At 50.6% G+C, this 15,916-nt stretch overlaps 1 protein-coding gene across 3 annotated transcripts in view; it reads right to left on the reverse strand.

Moving 5' to 3' along the window:
- Positions 1-15,916, reverse strand: part of PACSIN2 (protein kinase C and casein kinase substrate in neurons 2) — a 133,831-nt gene that overhangs the window by 74,320 nt on the left and 43,595 nt on the right. The window contains exon 1 of one of the 3 annotated variants that reach the window (XM_042948028.1): positions 9,391-9,624. The exons of the other annotated variants lie outside the window; for them this stretch is intronic. The gene's annotated coding sequence lies outside the window, so the exon portion shown is untranslated. Of the gene's footprint in view, positions 1-9,390; positions 9,625-15,916 lie in introns of those variants that run through there. 3 annotated transcript variants of the gene reach the window in all.

Here is a 15,916-nt window from a genome sequence, read left to right on the forward strand (position 1 = left end):
CTTGCTGGGGGCTGGGGGAAGGAAGGGAGCAGAGCGAGTCCGGGATCAGAGACCAGCCCTGCAGTCCAGGAGCTCACAGTGCAGCCGGAAAGAGGAGACAAGGTCACACCTGACTCGGGGACACAGAGGAGAGAAGACGGAGGCCAGGGCACGGGGGAGGGGTGGGCGGGACAGCAATGTGGAAGAGGAAGGGGGAGGCCTGCGGCTGGGTGAGAGTGAGCACGCGGTGCTCCAACCGAGGCATGGGCTCCGAGGCTGGGGCACGGGGGTGAAGGGGTGAGACAGTCCCCGCTGACGTCGCGGGGGCCAGAGCGCTTCCAGACAGACCAGGAGGTAACGCAGTGCCAGGCGGTGTTGGCGGGGGGGGGGGGGGGGGGGGACAGAGTGTTGGGATCTACTGTAGACAGCATGGCGGTCAGCGAAGGTTTTCCTGAGAAGGAGACACTTGAGCAAATAGGTGAATGAATGCTAACATTTATTCACACCCCTCCAGACGGTGGAACGTGTGAGTTTGGGAGGTGGGTTGTTTTTTTTTTGTGTGTGTGTGTGTATGTCTGTATTTCTTAATTTTTCTGCCCTAAGAATATTGGTTGGGTCTCTCTTGAAAATTCAAAAGGAAAATAAGGCAGCACCGAGGCACCTTCTGTAACTTCCGTAATCATGAAACGCAAGATTTCTGGTAAAGGAGTCCATGTCCCTTATCTTCAAGTCACCGGTAATCGGCCCAGTGTCACTCACGGTCGCTCAGCACAAGCGCCCACACTGCCTTTCCTCTTCTGTGACTTGAAGCCCCGGCCCCTCTGATGCTTCCTGACTTCACTTCCCCAGCACAGACCTCTCCCCTGAGCTCCACTCCGGCACAGCCCCAAGCACTGGCTCAGCATCAACTCCTCGGCACCCCACGGGCCTCTCTGACACACTGCCCGAAACTCAGCCCTGGCTCCTCCCGCCTCGGACAGGTTCTCACCCAGTCTTCCTCCTTCAGTAAAGAGCCCCATCACCTACGCAAGCTGCTTCCTTAAGACAAATGCCTCCATGCCACCCCGCTGCCTCTCCTGCCCTCACACCCCACATCTCTCAGCTCTGCCTGGAAACAGGGCCACGGTGTGGTCACCTCACACGATTTCTGCTTCGGCTAGCCTGGGTCAAGCCAGCGAACTTACAACTTGCCAAGAGCTGCCGGCCGTGTGCTGGAAAATGCTAATCACCGATCTACGCTCCCCTCCCTGACCTACAAGGTCCCCCGCAAACTGGTCCCGGCTTCCACCTCCGGCGTCAGTTCCTTCCAACCCCGACCCCTGCCTGGCTCCTCCAGCTACAATGACCTTCCTGTGGGCCTCCAAATGCACCAGGCTTAGGCCTACCTTCACACCTGCTTCCTCTGCCAGGAACACCCCTCCTGCAGGCTCTACAGGTTTTGCTGCCTCAAATCATCACACATCTGCTCACATATCACCTTCTTTTAAAAAGCCTAACCCGTCCCCATTCCTCGGACACATCAGCCCCTAAACTCGGCTTTATTTTTTAAATAACACTCAGGCTCCCAGGCCAAATTACGTATTTATAAACTGTCTCTCTCCAGCCACAAGAACGCAAGTTCCTGAAGAACGAGAACTGTGTCTACTTCACCCCTGCATCCTCAGCACTAATGCACAACAGGAGCGAAAATAAACACGTCTGGAATGAACGAGTCAAGGAATGTGCTAGGCTCTGGCACAAACACAGAGTATGACAGGACAGGCTTCTGTTTTCAGCAGCAAGGCAAACCGGATATCTTAATGAGTTTCCCACTGAAAAAACTGAAAAGCTGAATAAAATAGAACTGCATCACTTTATTATACTCCAAAATATAATAAAGGAATCCAAAGACACGAAAAAGGCAAATCTGAAGAAGAAATATAAGGAGGGGGCGCCCGGGGGGCTCAGTCGGTTAAGCGTCTGACTTCGGCTCAGGTCATGATCTCACAGTCCCTGAGTTCAAGCCCCACATTGGACTCGGTGCCGACCGCTCAGAGCCTGGAGCCTGCTTCGATTCTGTGTCTCCCTCTCCCCCCACAAAATGAACATAAGAAAAGAAAAGAAAAGAAAAGAAAAGAAAAGAAAAGAAAAGAAAAGAAAAGAAAAGAAAAGAAAAGAGAGAAGTAGATAAGTCACCTTTCCTTCTGAGGTAATAAAGAGAGACAAAGAAAGAAAATAAAAAACAAAGATTAAAGACTTGGAAAAAACAGTGAAGCCTAACTTAACATCTAAGAAAGTTCCAGAAGGAGACAACCGTTTTTAAAGTTTATTTATTCATTTATTTTTGACAGAGAGAGAGAGAGGGAATGCATGCACACACAAACAGGGGAGGGGCAGAGAGAGAGGGAGACACAGACTCCAAAGCAGGCTCCAGGGTCCGAGCCGTGAGCACAGAGCCCGATGCGGGGCTCAAACTCATGAACCATGAGATCATGACCTGAGCCAAAGTTGGACGCTTAACCAACTGAGCCACCCAGGAGACCCCAGAGAATTTAATTTCTAAACTGAGAGAGAAAATGGAGGTGGAGGGCATGACGGAACTCAATCGAAACAAAAGACCAAAACAAAATAAAACAAAACACCTCACCAGAACTGTAGCAAACAGAAAGCACAGGAACAAGAAAAGGCTGCTTCTTATCACCACTTCTAATCGAACTATACTGGAGGCACTGGCCAGTGCAATAAGGAAACTCAGTAAAATGAGAAAAGAAGAAACAAAGCATCACTATTCGTAGACGCTGTGGTTTTAGCAGGGCTGAAGGGCACCGGAAGGACATCCAGAGCAAGGGCTCTCAGCCACCACGGACGAGCTAGCTAAGCGCAGGGCCGGGGGCTCCAAGCATTCGCTTTCATCTACCACGAGGGAGGAACCACTTACTTTACCGACGAAGAAATGAGACTCAGGGAAGCTAAAATCTCGTGCCCAAGGCCACCTGGCAAGTAAAGGGTTGGTTTTGCAATTAAGTCTATCTGTCCCCAAAGCCTAACCACGGTGGCTGCCAGAGAGAGAGACAAATAAGCACCGTGGGTCCTCTCTCGGGTGACCGCCAGTACTCCCGAGCACAAACAGAAGACGAAAGGCAGGGAGGGAGCGAGCGAGCAGGCGCTAGGTCTGCGGGCTGCAGAGGAACGCTCAGGCAGGGAATGACATTCTGCAGGGAGAGGGTGCGGACGCGAAGGTACAACGGTACCTTCAAAGGGGTAGGATCAAAGGGGGGTGGGAGAGGAGAAGAGGGAAGAGCTAGATACCAGGAGGCAAAACCGGTGCCAGAGGCTGGGCCCCTTGGAGGCCACGCTAGGGATCTGGGCTCCTCTGGAAGGCGGCGGGGAGGGACCTGGTCAAGGTCCGGGAAGGAAAAGTTCCCTCCGACGGAGAGTGGAGCCCAGACCACGGAGCCTCTGAGAGCCGAGCCGCCCAAGCCACCAGCCACCGCACACGTGAGCTGCAGCTAGTACACCTGACGAACTGTCCCCTTCGTCACAGCGACTCTTCATTCATTTTCGCATAAACAGCCACGTGTGCTTAGCGCAGTGCGGCTCTACAGGTTAGAGAGGAAGCAAGAGAAACGGTTAGGAGACCGGGACAGAGGACGGTCAGGAAGAACAGAGGACTTCGCGAACGAGTATCCCAGGAGGGGGGGTGGGTAACGGAGATTAAAAATTCCTAATTTTGGAGGCAAGGTAGAAAGTCATGCCGCAAAGGAAAACAGAAGGTTCAGAAGAAAGAACTGGTTTCGGATGAAAATAACTGGTTTGGGCCTGATAAGTCAGAGGCGCCTGCAGGGCATCCACACGTGTGCCAAGGGCCAGCCACGTCACACCCCAAGTGCGGCAGACGCCTTCTGACGTCCCTGCCTCCGCACACACGGTTTCCTCCAGCTCCCTTGTGTGCCTGACAGGCCCCTCTCTCTGAAACCCACCAACAAACTGTGAAGTTTTCCCCAACCTCCCCCACCCCGCACAGTAGAATAAGGCCCCTCCAGGCCTATAAAAAGATTCATCACCCTGGCATTTGGAAGTCTCTAGCCCAATGGACTGCGAGCTCTTCAGGGGCAAGAACTCAGTCTCTACCATCATGCACCCCAGGGCCCTAGCACAAGACGGGAGGCACACTCAGGGGACGAGAGGCTCTGCCAAGTGGGTGAACTGAACGTATGAACGCACGTAGGCACAAACGAGCCAATCACCCGGAGCAGCCACCCAGCAGCCCGGTGACCCGTCTCCCCGGGTGGTCCCCTAATGGACAGTTGGAAATAAGCACGGAGCTGGCTCAGGTGGCCGCACGGCCATCACTGAAAGCAGTCAGGTGCCGGGGTGACCACGGTCTACGTGAGCCTCGCAGGGACAGCAGCCACCATCCCGGACTCGCGTTCTTCGGCCTCGGCGGTCTACTGGCTGCTCCTGGGAGGAAACGTAAGGCTTGGAGCTCAACATCGACCGTGCAAAGACTTCTCCCCCGCAAGTGGCCCCGCTGCTTCTCTGCACGGCCTCGGGACCCTCCTTGCTGCATATGACACACTCCCTGCACAGTGCAGACCAGACCTAAGTGAGCCTGCACGGAACAGGCTCACAGGCGGTGAGTTACCAGAACACTTCCGCTTTCCAGCTCAACAGATACTAGGTCATCGGACCACTGTGCCCTGTGCTATGTTTTCTTCGTGTGTCAGTTCATAGTGAAAAGAACCATAAAGAGGTCACTTTGTCGTCCCCGAGCTGCCCTGTGCCTCATTTATCTTGCTGTACTAGCCCTACCGGTACTGAACACAAAGACAGAATTCCAAGTTGGGAAGGTCAACGTTTTATTAGCCTATTAATTACACCAACAACGTCTTGTCAAATAGGCAAAATCATTCTCCCCTGATCCCCCTTAAGGACTCCACTGTGGAACAGTCCTGGTGGGAAACAAGACTGAGTAGGAAATTCACTGCACTGGCTTCATGGGGGGGTAAAAAACAAAAAAGAAAATTTTAGTCCCTTACTATTATGACGGCTGTAATATGTGTGCCATTGGCACACATTTCATATTCAGGATACTTTCCGTGAGACTCTTTAAGTTAACCAAAAAGAGAACGATATGCTTCACGAGTCCACATACAGAGTCACTTCTTTTGATTCACTGATGACAGAATCTAATGAGAAAAAAATTGAGGCCAGATTCCCAGGGCTAGAGGAGACATTAAATAAGCACCCAGTCTGTCACCTGGTGCCCACGCAGAATGCAAGATGCAAATGCACTTAGACCAGCCTGGTGACACAGGACTACAGTGCCTTCAAAGGCAACTTCTGTGGAAAGGGGACCACTGCAACTCGTTTATTCATTCAAATCCACGGTCCATGTTTTCCATGATTATTTCCCCTCATATTGTGTCACACACACACACACACACACACACACACACTCTCTCTCTCTCTCTCTCTCTCTCTCTCTCTCTCTCTCTCTCTCTTTCCTCTTTACCTGGCTCTAGGACCTATGATCTAGCTGGGATACTGGAAAAAGGTTTTCCAAGATGACCACTCAGAGCTGTCCTGGAGAGAAGCCCCGGACAGAGACGGAAGTGAGGAAGGCCCATGCCGGCAGCACAAAGTCTCAGAGGCTTCTGGGCCAAAAGCGGCCCCAGGGGCCGTCCTCAACCCCTCCTCGGTCTGCAGCAAAGCCAGCACCATACCTGTTTCACATCTTTAAATTCTCACGTATACCAGAGTCCACACTAACGTGAGCGGGAGCCAGGAGCAAGGAGGAATGCCAGTTACCTACTGACTAGGGCAATGGTATGTAAATTATATATTTACAGATACGTGTATTTACATACACAGTTACGAATATACACACATACATATTAAGAAGGCCAATTACATATGAAGAAAAGGAAACAATGTACCGAAAATATGACAGCAAAGGTAAAATGCTAACTGGGGAGCCAAGGGAACTAAATTATGGGAGAAGCGAACCAAGCCACTCCCTGCTCACCCTTTCTTTAACCCCTGGGTGAGGTCACCTGGCTCTGCCACTGAAAGCAGCAGCTTCTCAAGGATAATGACAAAAGCGCCTGCCAGAACAGGAGGGAAACACAGCGCCAAACCTCCGCGTAAAAACACTGCTCACGTGTCCTACTCACTCTTAGGGTTTATAAATTAAAATAGGCATAAAGTTACTGACCACAATTCCAAATACGAGTAAAGTATTTATAAAATGCCTGTTTCTGGGGGCACTGGGTGGCTCAGGGGGTGAAGCGTCTGACTCTTGATTTCGGCTCAGATCACGATCTCAAGGTTCGTGGGTTCGAGCCCCACGTCAGGCTCCATGCTGCTGGTGTGGAGCCTGCTTGGGATTCTGTCTCCTTGTCTCTCTGCTCCTCCCCTGCTCTCTCTCTCTCTAAAAATAAACGTTTTTAAAAAATTTTTAATAAAAAAGAAAAAAAGAAGAAAACGCCTATTTCCCTGTAGCGTATTTGTTTCAGAAATTCTTGAAGGCATATACTCTTAAATACTTCAAAAAATACAGATAAGTACTATTCTGTGAGCCTCTACAAGGGATTGGAGGTGGCTTTGGACAGTGGGAGCATATCAGGGTCTAAGAACAGTTAGTTACCTACTGCTCTCGGTAGGTCTCTATTTGCATCTAATTCGCATACCTGAATTTCAGGATTCAAATTCCATTTTTAGGAGAGACTGTTTTAATTGATTCTGGAAAGTTGTGAGTGAATTCCACTGTTATATATTAAATTGTTACCCTTTTTTTTTTTTAAATGATAACCTTTTGTTTTAAAGTTTGCCACATTCCAAAACGTAGGCTGTAACTCCCTCAGAGGGACCAAGATGTCCCCAGGCTTGAGGTTTGTTTTTTGTTTTTTTTCCCCCCACATCCTCAAGAATCCTCTTTCAAAGAACCAAGTACTTTTGTCTGTTTCTTGTATTCTTGTGAACTTATTAAGTTTGGATCTCTGGGGGCACCTGGGTGGCTCAGTCGTTGGAGGCGTCTGACTCTTGGTTTCAGCTCAGGTCATGATCTCACAGTTCCTGAGTTCGAGCCCTGCATCAGGCTCGTGCTGACAGCAGGGAGCCTGCTTGGGATTCTCTCTCCCTCTCCCTGCCCCTCCCTCCCTCCCTCCCTCTCTCAAAGTAAATAAATAAACTTTTAGAAGTTTGGATTTCTCAGCTAGCAGGTGATCATATGAGGTATACTTATAACACTTATAACAGGCCTGGTTTAGGGGCGAAGCAAGAACTCTATACCATAGAGAACTCTAGTTTTAAGAAGAAATCGCTCTCAGAGACAGAAATGTCAGCTCGCTTTGGGCTTCAGGTAATTCACTATAGACCTGTACCAGCTGGTGCTGGCTTTGGGAAATTGCTGCAAAAAAAGCTGAATACTTGAAAATGAGACAAATGAAAACGGCCTCATCAGAAGAGAAAAGCCATTCTTGACCAAGTCCTATTAATCGTGAGATAATGTGTGGAGAAAGCAGGGAGAAGAGAGGCCAGTGGCCCACAAGCTACCAACAACAAGCTGTGTGACCTTGGCCAAGTCAACAAGGCGTGTCGCATTGCCTCTGGCTTCATTCCTTTGCTTTAAAAAAAAAAAAAAAAAAAAAAAAGAAGGGCCTGACTATACTGCCTGCAAGAGCCACTGCAACCCAAAATATCATGTTCCCATCTCTTTATGCCACCAAATGAATAGCAGAATTATGTGGCGGGACGAAACAGAGGACTAATGATGTATAAAAAGCGGGGGGGAGGGGAGGCTTATTTTTATTACGGGCATCAATCTCAGACCTGCAAGACATGTTTCAGTCTGAAGTTATGACACCTCTCTGTTACTTTCCATAAACACAGCATTCAAAGTTCATCTAGAATTCAGTAAGATATCTTAGTGTGAAGAAGGAAAAGAGTTTGGGGAGCTACCCAGAATTACAACAGCAAGGGCAAAACCTGTGGACCTCATTAAGGTCTGAGGGAAATAGTATATATTTGGGAGATTTCTAAAAACAGGAAAGCACATTGGGGCGCCTGGGTGGCTCAGTCGGTTAAGCGTCCGACTCCGGCTCAGGTCATGATCTTGCAATTTGTGGGTTCGAGCCCCACATCGGGTTCTGTGCTGACAGCTCGGAGCCTGGAGCCTGCTTCTGACTCTGTGCCTCCCTCTCTCTCTGCTCCTCCCCCACTCATGCTCTGTCTCTCTCTCTGTCTCAAAAATAAATAAAAATATTAAAACAAAAACCAAAAAACAGGAAAGCATAACCCTGAAAGTGTCTGAAATACGCAAATCGTACATGGTGACGGCCTAACAAGAAAATATGCTTCTCTGTGTGGCACAGGCTGAGCCAGCAGGGCACTTTCTGGAGAACAGAAAGGACCCGGACGCTGCCTTTCTAATGTTCACAGCGACAGGTAATCCAAAAAGTATATTCACTTTGCGATCGATCACTCAAGCGCCGGGAGCTTAAAAGCCCTTCTAACCAGAAGCACTTTGAGTACTGCATACACAATAAGGAGGAAGCCACAATTTTTTAATTCCAGAACACGACTTCCAAGATAGGAAACAACGCAATACACACACGAGGGCTGCTCGGTTATGGAAACAATGGAGCTTTTTGCCCTCCGCTATCCGCTAAAAATAAAAACACAGGGGCTAGTGACGGCAGTCAGAAGGGGCCGAGCGCACAGGGTCCGGCTGCGGGGAGGAATAAGAAAGAACTTGACGGAGGAGGGCGGGGGGGCCCTTGGAGCGAGCCACAGGCTAATTGTGGGAGTCTGGGGCAGGCGGCGGTGAAACAATTAGTGTCAACCAGAGAAGCGAATTCGGTCGCCTCTTCTCACAAGTCCCATTTTCATGTCTGCAGGTTAGATTTGGCTGCGAAGAAAAGAAACGGCAGCATGCAAAGACAGAATGTGCCCGACGGCAGGAGAAGGAACCAACCCCTGCCAGCAGTTAACTCAAGGAACTCATTTAGCTACCCGGTAAGAAAAAAAAATACAGCTGGGAGTGTGTAACCTGGTCCAAGCCAGGCCCAAGTTTCCCATTTATTCCATCTATTTGGGAATGAAGCATGCATGTGTGCTCTAAAACCAGAGTCAAGATGATAAAGCCCAACCTTTCATTTGTCTCGGCCAAAAATCTATTCACCAAGCAAGAAATCAAACATTTACTCCGACATTTTCGCAAAGCATTTCGGAGAGAACACTCCACGCTAGTTCGGCTCCTGTTGAACCGGGTGAACGTTTCCATCGAGAAGCTCTAAGACGAGGTGTGTTTAAAAGGTGAGATTTCCGTTAAACCCAAGCACCCGGGGGGGGAAAAAAAAAATCAATGACAACTCTGCTCTTACAAAGGTCTCCCCTCAAGGAAATACACGCCTCAGATGGCACACTCACGTTTTTCTGTCAGACGCCAGCTTCGACTGCCTCCCTCTGCAGCTCAGCCTCCCTCCGTACCTGCCTCCTCCCGGCCCTGCTGGTGTGTCTGACCTCCGGCTCCCCGCCGAATTCTCCCGGCGCATTTCATCATTTCCTGTTGGCTGCCGACTCCTGGCAGCGAGATAAGGTCGGGCCTCCACGCTGCAGGCACCCTCCGGGCACCAGGTCCGCAGACCTCCGCTCCGGGCCCGCTGGGACCCTCACGGAAGCGCTTTCTTTTCAGAAAGCGGCCCAACAGAAATCTCAGTACTCGAGAGAAAGTCAGAGGAGATCTGAGGACAAAAGGCATAGGACCCTCCCCAAATCAACCTGTCCATCGACTGACTGACACTGCACACGACAGCCTTAGGATCCGTTGCGGTTGGGATCCTTCCGGGTAGGAGCAGAGAGACCTGCGCTGGAGCTGAGGGGCCGGGAGTCACGGGAGATCATGGGACAGGGACTTACTTGCAGGGGATGATCTTACATGGTCCCTACACGTAAAACTCAACTTCTCTTTGGGACTCCATACAGCGAGGCGAAAACGGCTCAACAGCTGGAGACCCCGGCCTCTCAGCAGCACAGGCGGCCTCCGGAGGCCCTCAAATGCGCGAGTGGGAGCCGCCAGAATAAAAACTAAACGCAGAAAACACCCTTCCTCCTGGAGCTTGACAAAGAATTAAAAGTGAAGGAAAAAGAATAACGTAACTTTAGGGGAAGGGGCAGGGGTCCTAACTCATTTTCAAATATACGTGCCGATGAGAATACATACTGCAGAGTTCCCCTGAGTTAAAGGAAAGAGCCGACACAAACATTCTACGCTGCTTGAAGCCAGGGCAGAACGGGAAGGGACTAAGCAGGAAAGGGTTGCCACGAGCACTTCTGAGCAGGGCTCTGTCTCCTGAGCTGTCTGTGTGCTCCGTTTGTGAAAACTCACTGGTATGCAAACGTGTAATGTGTGCACTTGTATGTATATATTATGTCTCAATGAAAAGTGTTTTTAAAACGTATGCAACAATACTAAAAAATACAAACACTAGGGGCGCCTGGGTGGCTCGGTCGGTTGAGCGCCGACTTCGGCTCAGGTCACGATCTCGCGGTCCGTGAGTTCGAGCCCTGCATCGGGCCCCTGTGCTGACAGCTCAGAGCCCGGAGCCTGTTTCAATTCTCTGTCTCCCTCTCTCTGACCCTCCCCCATTCATGCTCTGTCTCTCTCTGTCTCAAAAATAAATAAACGTTAAAAAAAAAAAAATTTTTTTCAAACACTACAAAAAAGAACGATGTTGAAACTAATGTGTAAAAACACAAGAAACAAATGTTTTAAGATCTCAGTTTCCCCAGAGTACCCTCCCAGAAGATACAATGTGCACCCCTCCCCCAACCCCTATGGCAAGCTAGATGCTACGTTTAAGTGGCGGTGGCCAGAACTGGATCCTTCCCTCCTTGCAACATGGGCCTCTAGTCTGACCTTACAACACGAAAGAGAATAGGTTAAGAATATCTTTCCAGAATCTTGTGTTTAGAAATGCTTTAGTGGAAAAACACCAATAAAGCAATGACCATGCCGACGCAAGGCTCAATTACTTGACATGTGATAATAATTCACACTACTTGGAAAATTATCATGTCACCCTCTGGCCCCCGAAAGAAAATCCCCACAGAAGTCAGCCCAACGCAGACTTCGCTGTACCCCACAGTCCGCTCGGTTCCCCCGCACCCTTACAGAGGGACACATGCTAGAGCTCTAGGCCAGCCGCACGGGGCCTCCGGCGTCCTCTGGCCTGCAGGGAGGTGCCTATTTCATACCGGGGATTGCTGGGGGGGGTTAATGGCCCTCAAGGTCATTTTGTCCAGTGATGGACACTAAGGCTGGAGAAGGCTAAATAATGTTTCTAGAGACTACTTCGGTGTACCTGACCACGACACGCAGACAGGCTTTCTACAACTAACGGCCTGGCATTTACCTTCCAAAGCATTTTAACTAAATTTAAGCAGCACAAAGTATGGTCACAAAAGTCCTTTTCTGGGGGTATTTTCTTCCACTAAGAAAGAATGAACACCTGAGTTCTGGTAGAGCCAGCTGATCGTCTACCTTTCCTCTTCATCGGTTGGCATGACAGAAAACCCCGCCCCAGAGGCCCGCTTAGGGCTCTTGGTTACGGGAGAGGACAATCGTGGCGAGATAGATTTATTCATTTGGTTTTTCTAAGACCCTCATTCTCTTTACTTTTTTTGTAATCCAACAAACACAAGCTGCTTGGTGAACATTTATACAATGCTTACTTTATGGTTAATCATGAAAATAATCCCATCAGGGCACTGTTGCCTCTCCCATTTCCCAGATGAGATAACTGAGGTCCAGAAATATTCTATGACCTGCCCTGTGTCCCAAAGCTGGCACGTGGGGGTAGCTAAGATCTGAATCAGCTTCCTGAATCCAGCTGTTAAGCACTCCCCCCACCCCGCTGCCTCGCCACTGTGGCCTCCCTCGATAAACCAGAACTGAATCTTGGATACAGCTGCTGTGTAATAAAAATCTGATCTGAAGTGAATTAAGAATGCAGAGAGCAGGGGTGCCTGGGTGGCTCAGTCGGCTAAGCCTCCGACTCTTCATTTCGGCTCAGGTCCTGGTCTGACGGTTTGTAGGTTTGAGCCCGTCAGGCTCTGGGCCGACGACGCACAGCCTGCTTGGGATCCTCTCTCTCCCTCTCTCTCTGCCCCTCCCCCGCTTGTGCTTTCTCTCTCTCTCTCTCTCTCTCTCTCTCTCAAAATAAATAAACTTAAAAGAAAAATGCAGATGGCAGTGGGACTATGAAGTAATGAGCCCAGCTTTCCTTCCAGCGTGGCTGGGGCATTCTTCCCCGCTCCCCACAACCTCAGCCACACCTCACCAGTGCGTTCCCAGTTCCCAGCGAGAGACAAGCTGTCCTGCCCCTCTGGCAGAGGACAAGACTGTCTCAGGCAGCTCTCCCGCCCTAAGGCAGTCCTGGGACAGAAACACTGCTCCAGGGAAACCCACCTGCTAACCTCTGGCACCTGGTGCCTAAACTGGTATTTCCAGCTCCAATCTGGTTTCTGTCACCGGACTTGAAACCATCGGGCATTCATTCAACAAACATTAGTGGCAGGCACAGTGCTTAAGGCCTCGGGGGCCCCATGGTTGTGAAAGTCAAGGTCCCTGCCCGGGACTGCTCAGTGTTGGGGCAGGACACACGTGTAAATAAATCAACACGGCACGGGCTCATGACTGCGAGAACCAGCATGCACCAGGGGCGGAGGGAACACTGCGAGGGCGAGGGCGGCAGTGACCCAGGGTGGGAAGCGGGGTCGGGGAGGGCTCCACGAAGAAAGGGACAGGGGAGGGTTCTCCAAGAGCGTGTCATCAGCCTACTCAAACCACGTAGATAAGGCAGGAAAAGAAATTCAGAGACCCAGGCCAGCAAGTCAGCTAAACGCTACCAGAGCCTCCATGACCTCCGTCCTCAGCCAATGGCTGAGTCCTGGCCCTGCAGTTCACCAGCCCAGCGTAAGCCCCAGATGTCGGGACGACACCAGGCAGGCTGCCTCCTCTCTCTGACACCTTTGTTATATGATCGGTGCGGGGCGGAAACGGCTGCCTTTACTGAGCTCTTGTAAAAGACGCCGTAAGATAGGTACCGCTAGCCCCGTTTTACAGAAGGGAAACTACCAGAGAAGTTAGACAACCTGCCCAGCACCACCCAGCAAATCATGGCAGAGTAGGATTCAGAGTCAGGTCTACCGGATACTTTCAAAGCCCACGGTCTCTCCACCGGGCTCAGGCCTCCCACGGAGACAGCCTCGTGAGGGACAGGAGGACATGTGGCAACAGGTCATGTCACATGGGGGCGAGAACGGGACTTCCACTATGTGATTTTTTCCCCCATTCTGCTACCGGTGTGCCCTTGCTCTAATGCCACACCTTTTCCAAAACAGCTTTACTGAGATGTAATTCACATACCATATAATTCAGCCATTCACAATTTACAGTAGATCTAATTCAATGATTTTTAGTGCATGTAGAGAGTTGGGCAACCAACGTCCCAATTTCAGGACATTGTTACCACCTCAAAAAGCAACCCCGTGCACTTTAGCTGCCACCTCCTTCTCCCTCCCGTCTTCCCCGCCCCTTCTCCAGCCCTAAGCAACTACTGCCTCTCGCAAGGTGACCCTTAAAGAGGTTATGGACACACGGTAATCAGGATGTTAATAAAACCGTGCAGACTAGAGCTCTGTGCTTCAGTCTTCCCTCCTGGGCTAAACAGAGCTCCCAGACGAGCCAGGACAGGGCCAGGGAAACGCCGGACAGCTCAGAGGCAGGTGCTGGGGGGAGGGGTGGAGGTACCTGGCGGCCCCATGCTAGCTGGGCTCCGCGGTTCTCGTTCTGGTGTCCCTGAACTTAGCGAGCGCTCAACGCAGAGCCTGGTGGTTTGGCACCTGCCGGGATGGCGGAAGTCATGCAGAAGCTCTAGAAGACCCCTCTGGTCACAAGGCCCCACACCGGCAGCAATGCCCATCTCCCCATCTCCGGAAAGGCAAACCAGGATCGTATCCACTACCACAGGCTGGCGCCAACCAGATCGGAGTCACATTGAGAAGCCAACTCTTCAAGATTCTCAACTGGTGACGGCCGGGGTGAGAAGGTACCTCCTGTGCTCTTCCTCAGGAAGAGCCTTCCTCAGTGCGGAGGGGAGCTGGGACAAGGGGATCCACAGACCAACCAGGCACGCACTTCCGCGGGGCCCTGATTTCTCTATCACACTTCTCCATACGGGAGGCGGAAACTCGGCTGCGTGAGGGGCAGGAAACTCCTCCTCGACACTTAAAAGGAATGAGCTTCCGACAGATGCAAACGGGTGAATCACAGAAACTTGGTGGTGAGCAAAAGAGGGCGGGCGCGAAAGGGTGCCTGCTGTGTGTCTCCACGGACACGAAGCTCTAAACCAGGCCAAACAAACCCACCGGGACGGGATCAGTGTGTGCCTGGGGCTGGGGCTGGGGCCGGGCCGGGTCGGGCCGGGTCGGGCCGGGCCGGGCCGGGCGGGGGGGCAGAGTGCACAGGGCACAAGGGAAGTTCTGAAGCGATGGAAATGTTCTCTGTCTTGCTTGGGGCTGTGGCGACACAGGCGTATCCATTAGTCAAAGCCCCTAAATGGGTCCATTCGGTTGTATGGACATTAATATCTCAATGAGGAGAAAAGGGGAGGGGAGCAGGCAGGGAGGAGGGACTGTGGGGGAGAAGGCAAGAGAGACAGGAAAAGAAGAAAAGCCTGTGCGGAACCTGAACATCGGAACTGTCCCCACTCTGCAGGGCCAGTGCAGCAAAGCTGCTTTCGCCAAGGACCACACGGCAAGGTGCCTCTGAGCTCCAGGCGGTGTCAGCGTGCGTGTATTGCACTGGGTCTCAGTTCTTAGAACAGCTGGTCCCCTAACAGGCACAAACGATCCCGATGAACCCGAGTGCCCTACCCCCTCACCAGGTGAACTCGGCTCTCCCTTAGCACTGCAGTAAAGAGCACGAGAACGTCTAGTCAGCGGATTAGAAAGGGCAGCTCTCGGTGACAGGTTTCGATGGCTGTTTGACAGTCGGAAAGCAAGTAAAATCTAATGCGATAATTACAATTATTAGCTTTTCTTTCTCCTCAGATGATAAGTAAATCTGAAATTCTAGAATTTAAATGGGTTCTAGAAAGCAGTCCGATAGGTTATTTGGTGTTGGTTGGTGGAGAGAGTAGTGGCCGTGTTCAAATCCTACTTGTTAGCCTTTCATATTTCTATGGAATAAGACATAAATAGAGCCGTCTTTGCCTTTACTTTTCCCACATATCTATATAAAAAGGAACAATCCAAGCCAAATTTCTAACATTCTCGATCAAAGAAGAAGGTGCCAGAACAAGCTGAACTAAGTACCAGTTCTATCTTTGGAAAAAAAAAAAAAAAAAACCCTTTAAAACCCTTTATATAAGCTTCTTTGCTTCCCTGGCACTTGCCCAAAGCTAAAGAAAAAAATGAGCCAGACTAATTAAAGCAGAAAGCCCAATTGAGAAAAACTTCAAAGCACCAATGTGATATGAAAAATGTTAATTTCTTTTCTTACACATTTGATAACGTGCCATCGCGAGAAGAAACCCCTGGGCTTCTAACACAACATGTGCGTGGTTAAGATGTCACTCTCGGTTCTGGGGCCCCCTCAGGCCCTCCTGGGTCAACACGCTGAAGATGGAAACTGATCCCTGAAGGAAGGTCTGAACTCAAAAAGGAGTGGTGAGCAAGATTTGTAGTGAGTTTTGGGTATCTGCAGGAATAAAGTTAGAGATAACGCTGTGTTCAAGTGTTACTGGCGATTTTCCTCCTCTCGTATGTGTGTGCACCCTCTTTGTGCTAGGCTCCAGAAATTACAAGCTAAATCGCTCCCCACACTTGTCCTTACGCAGCTTAGAGTTTAGGAGGGTAGGGAGACAAGCACGCAGGGGACCACCCAGTGTGA

This window comes from Panthera leo, chromosome B4, assembly GCF_018350215.1.
Source record: "Panthera leo isolate Ple1 chromosome B4, P.leo_Ple1_pat1.1, whole genome shotgun sequence".
Lineage (NCBI taxonomy): Eukaryota > Metazoa > Chordata > Mammalia > Carnivora > Felidae > Panthera > Panthera leo.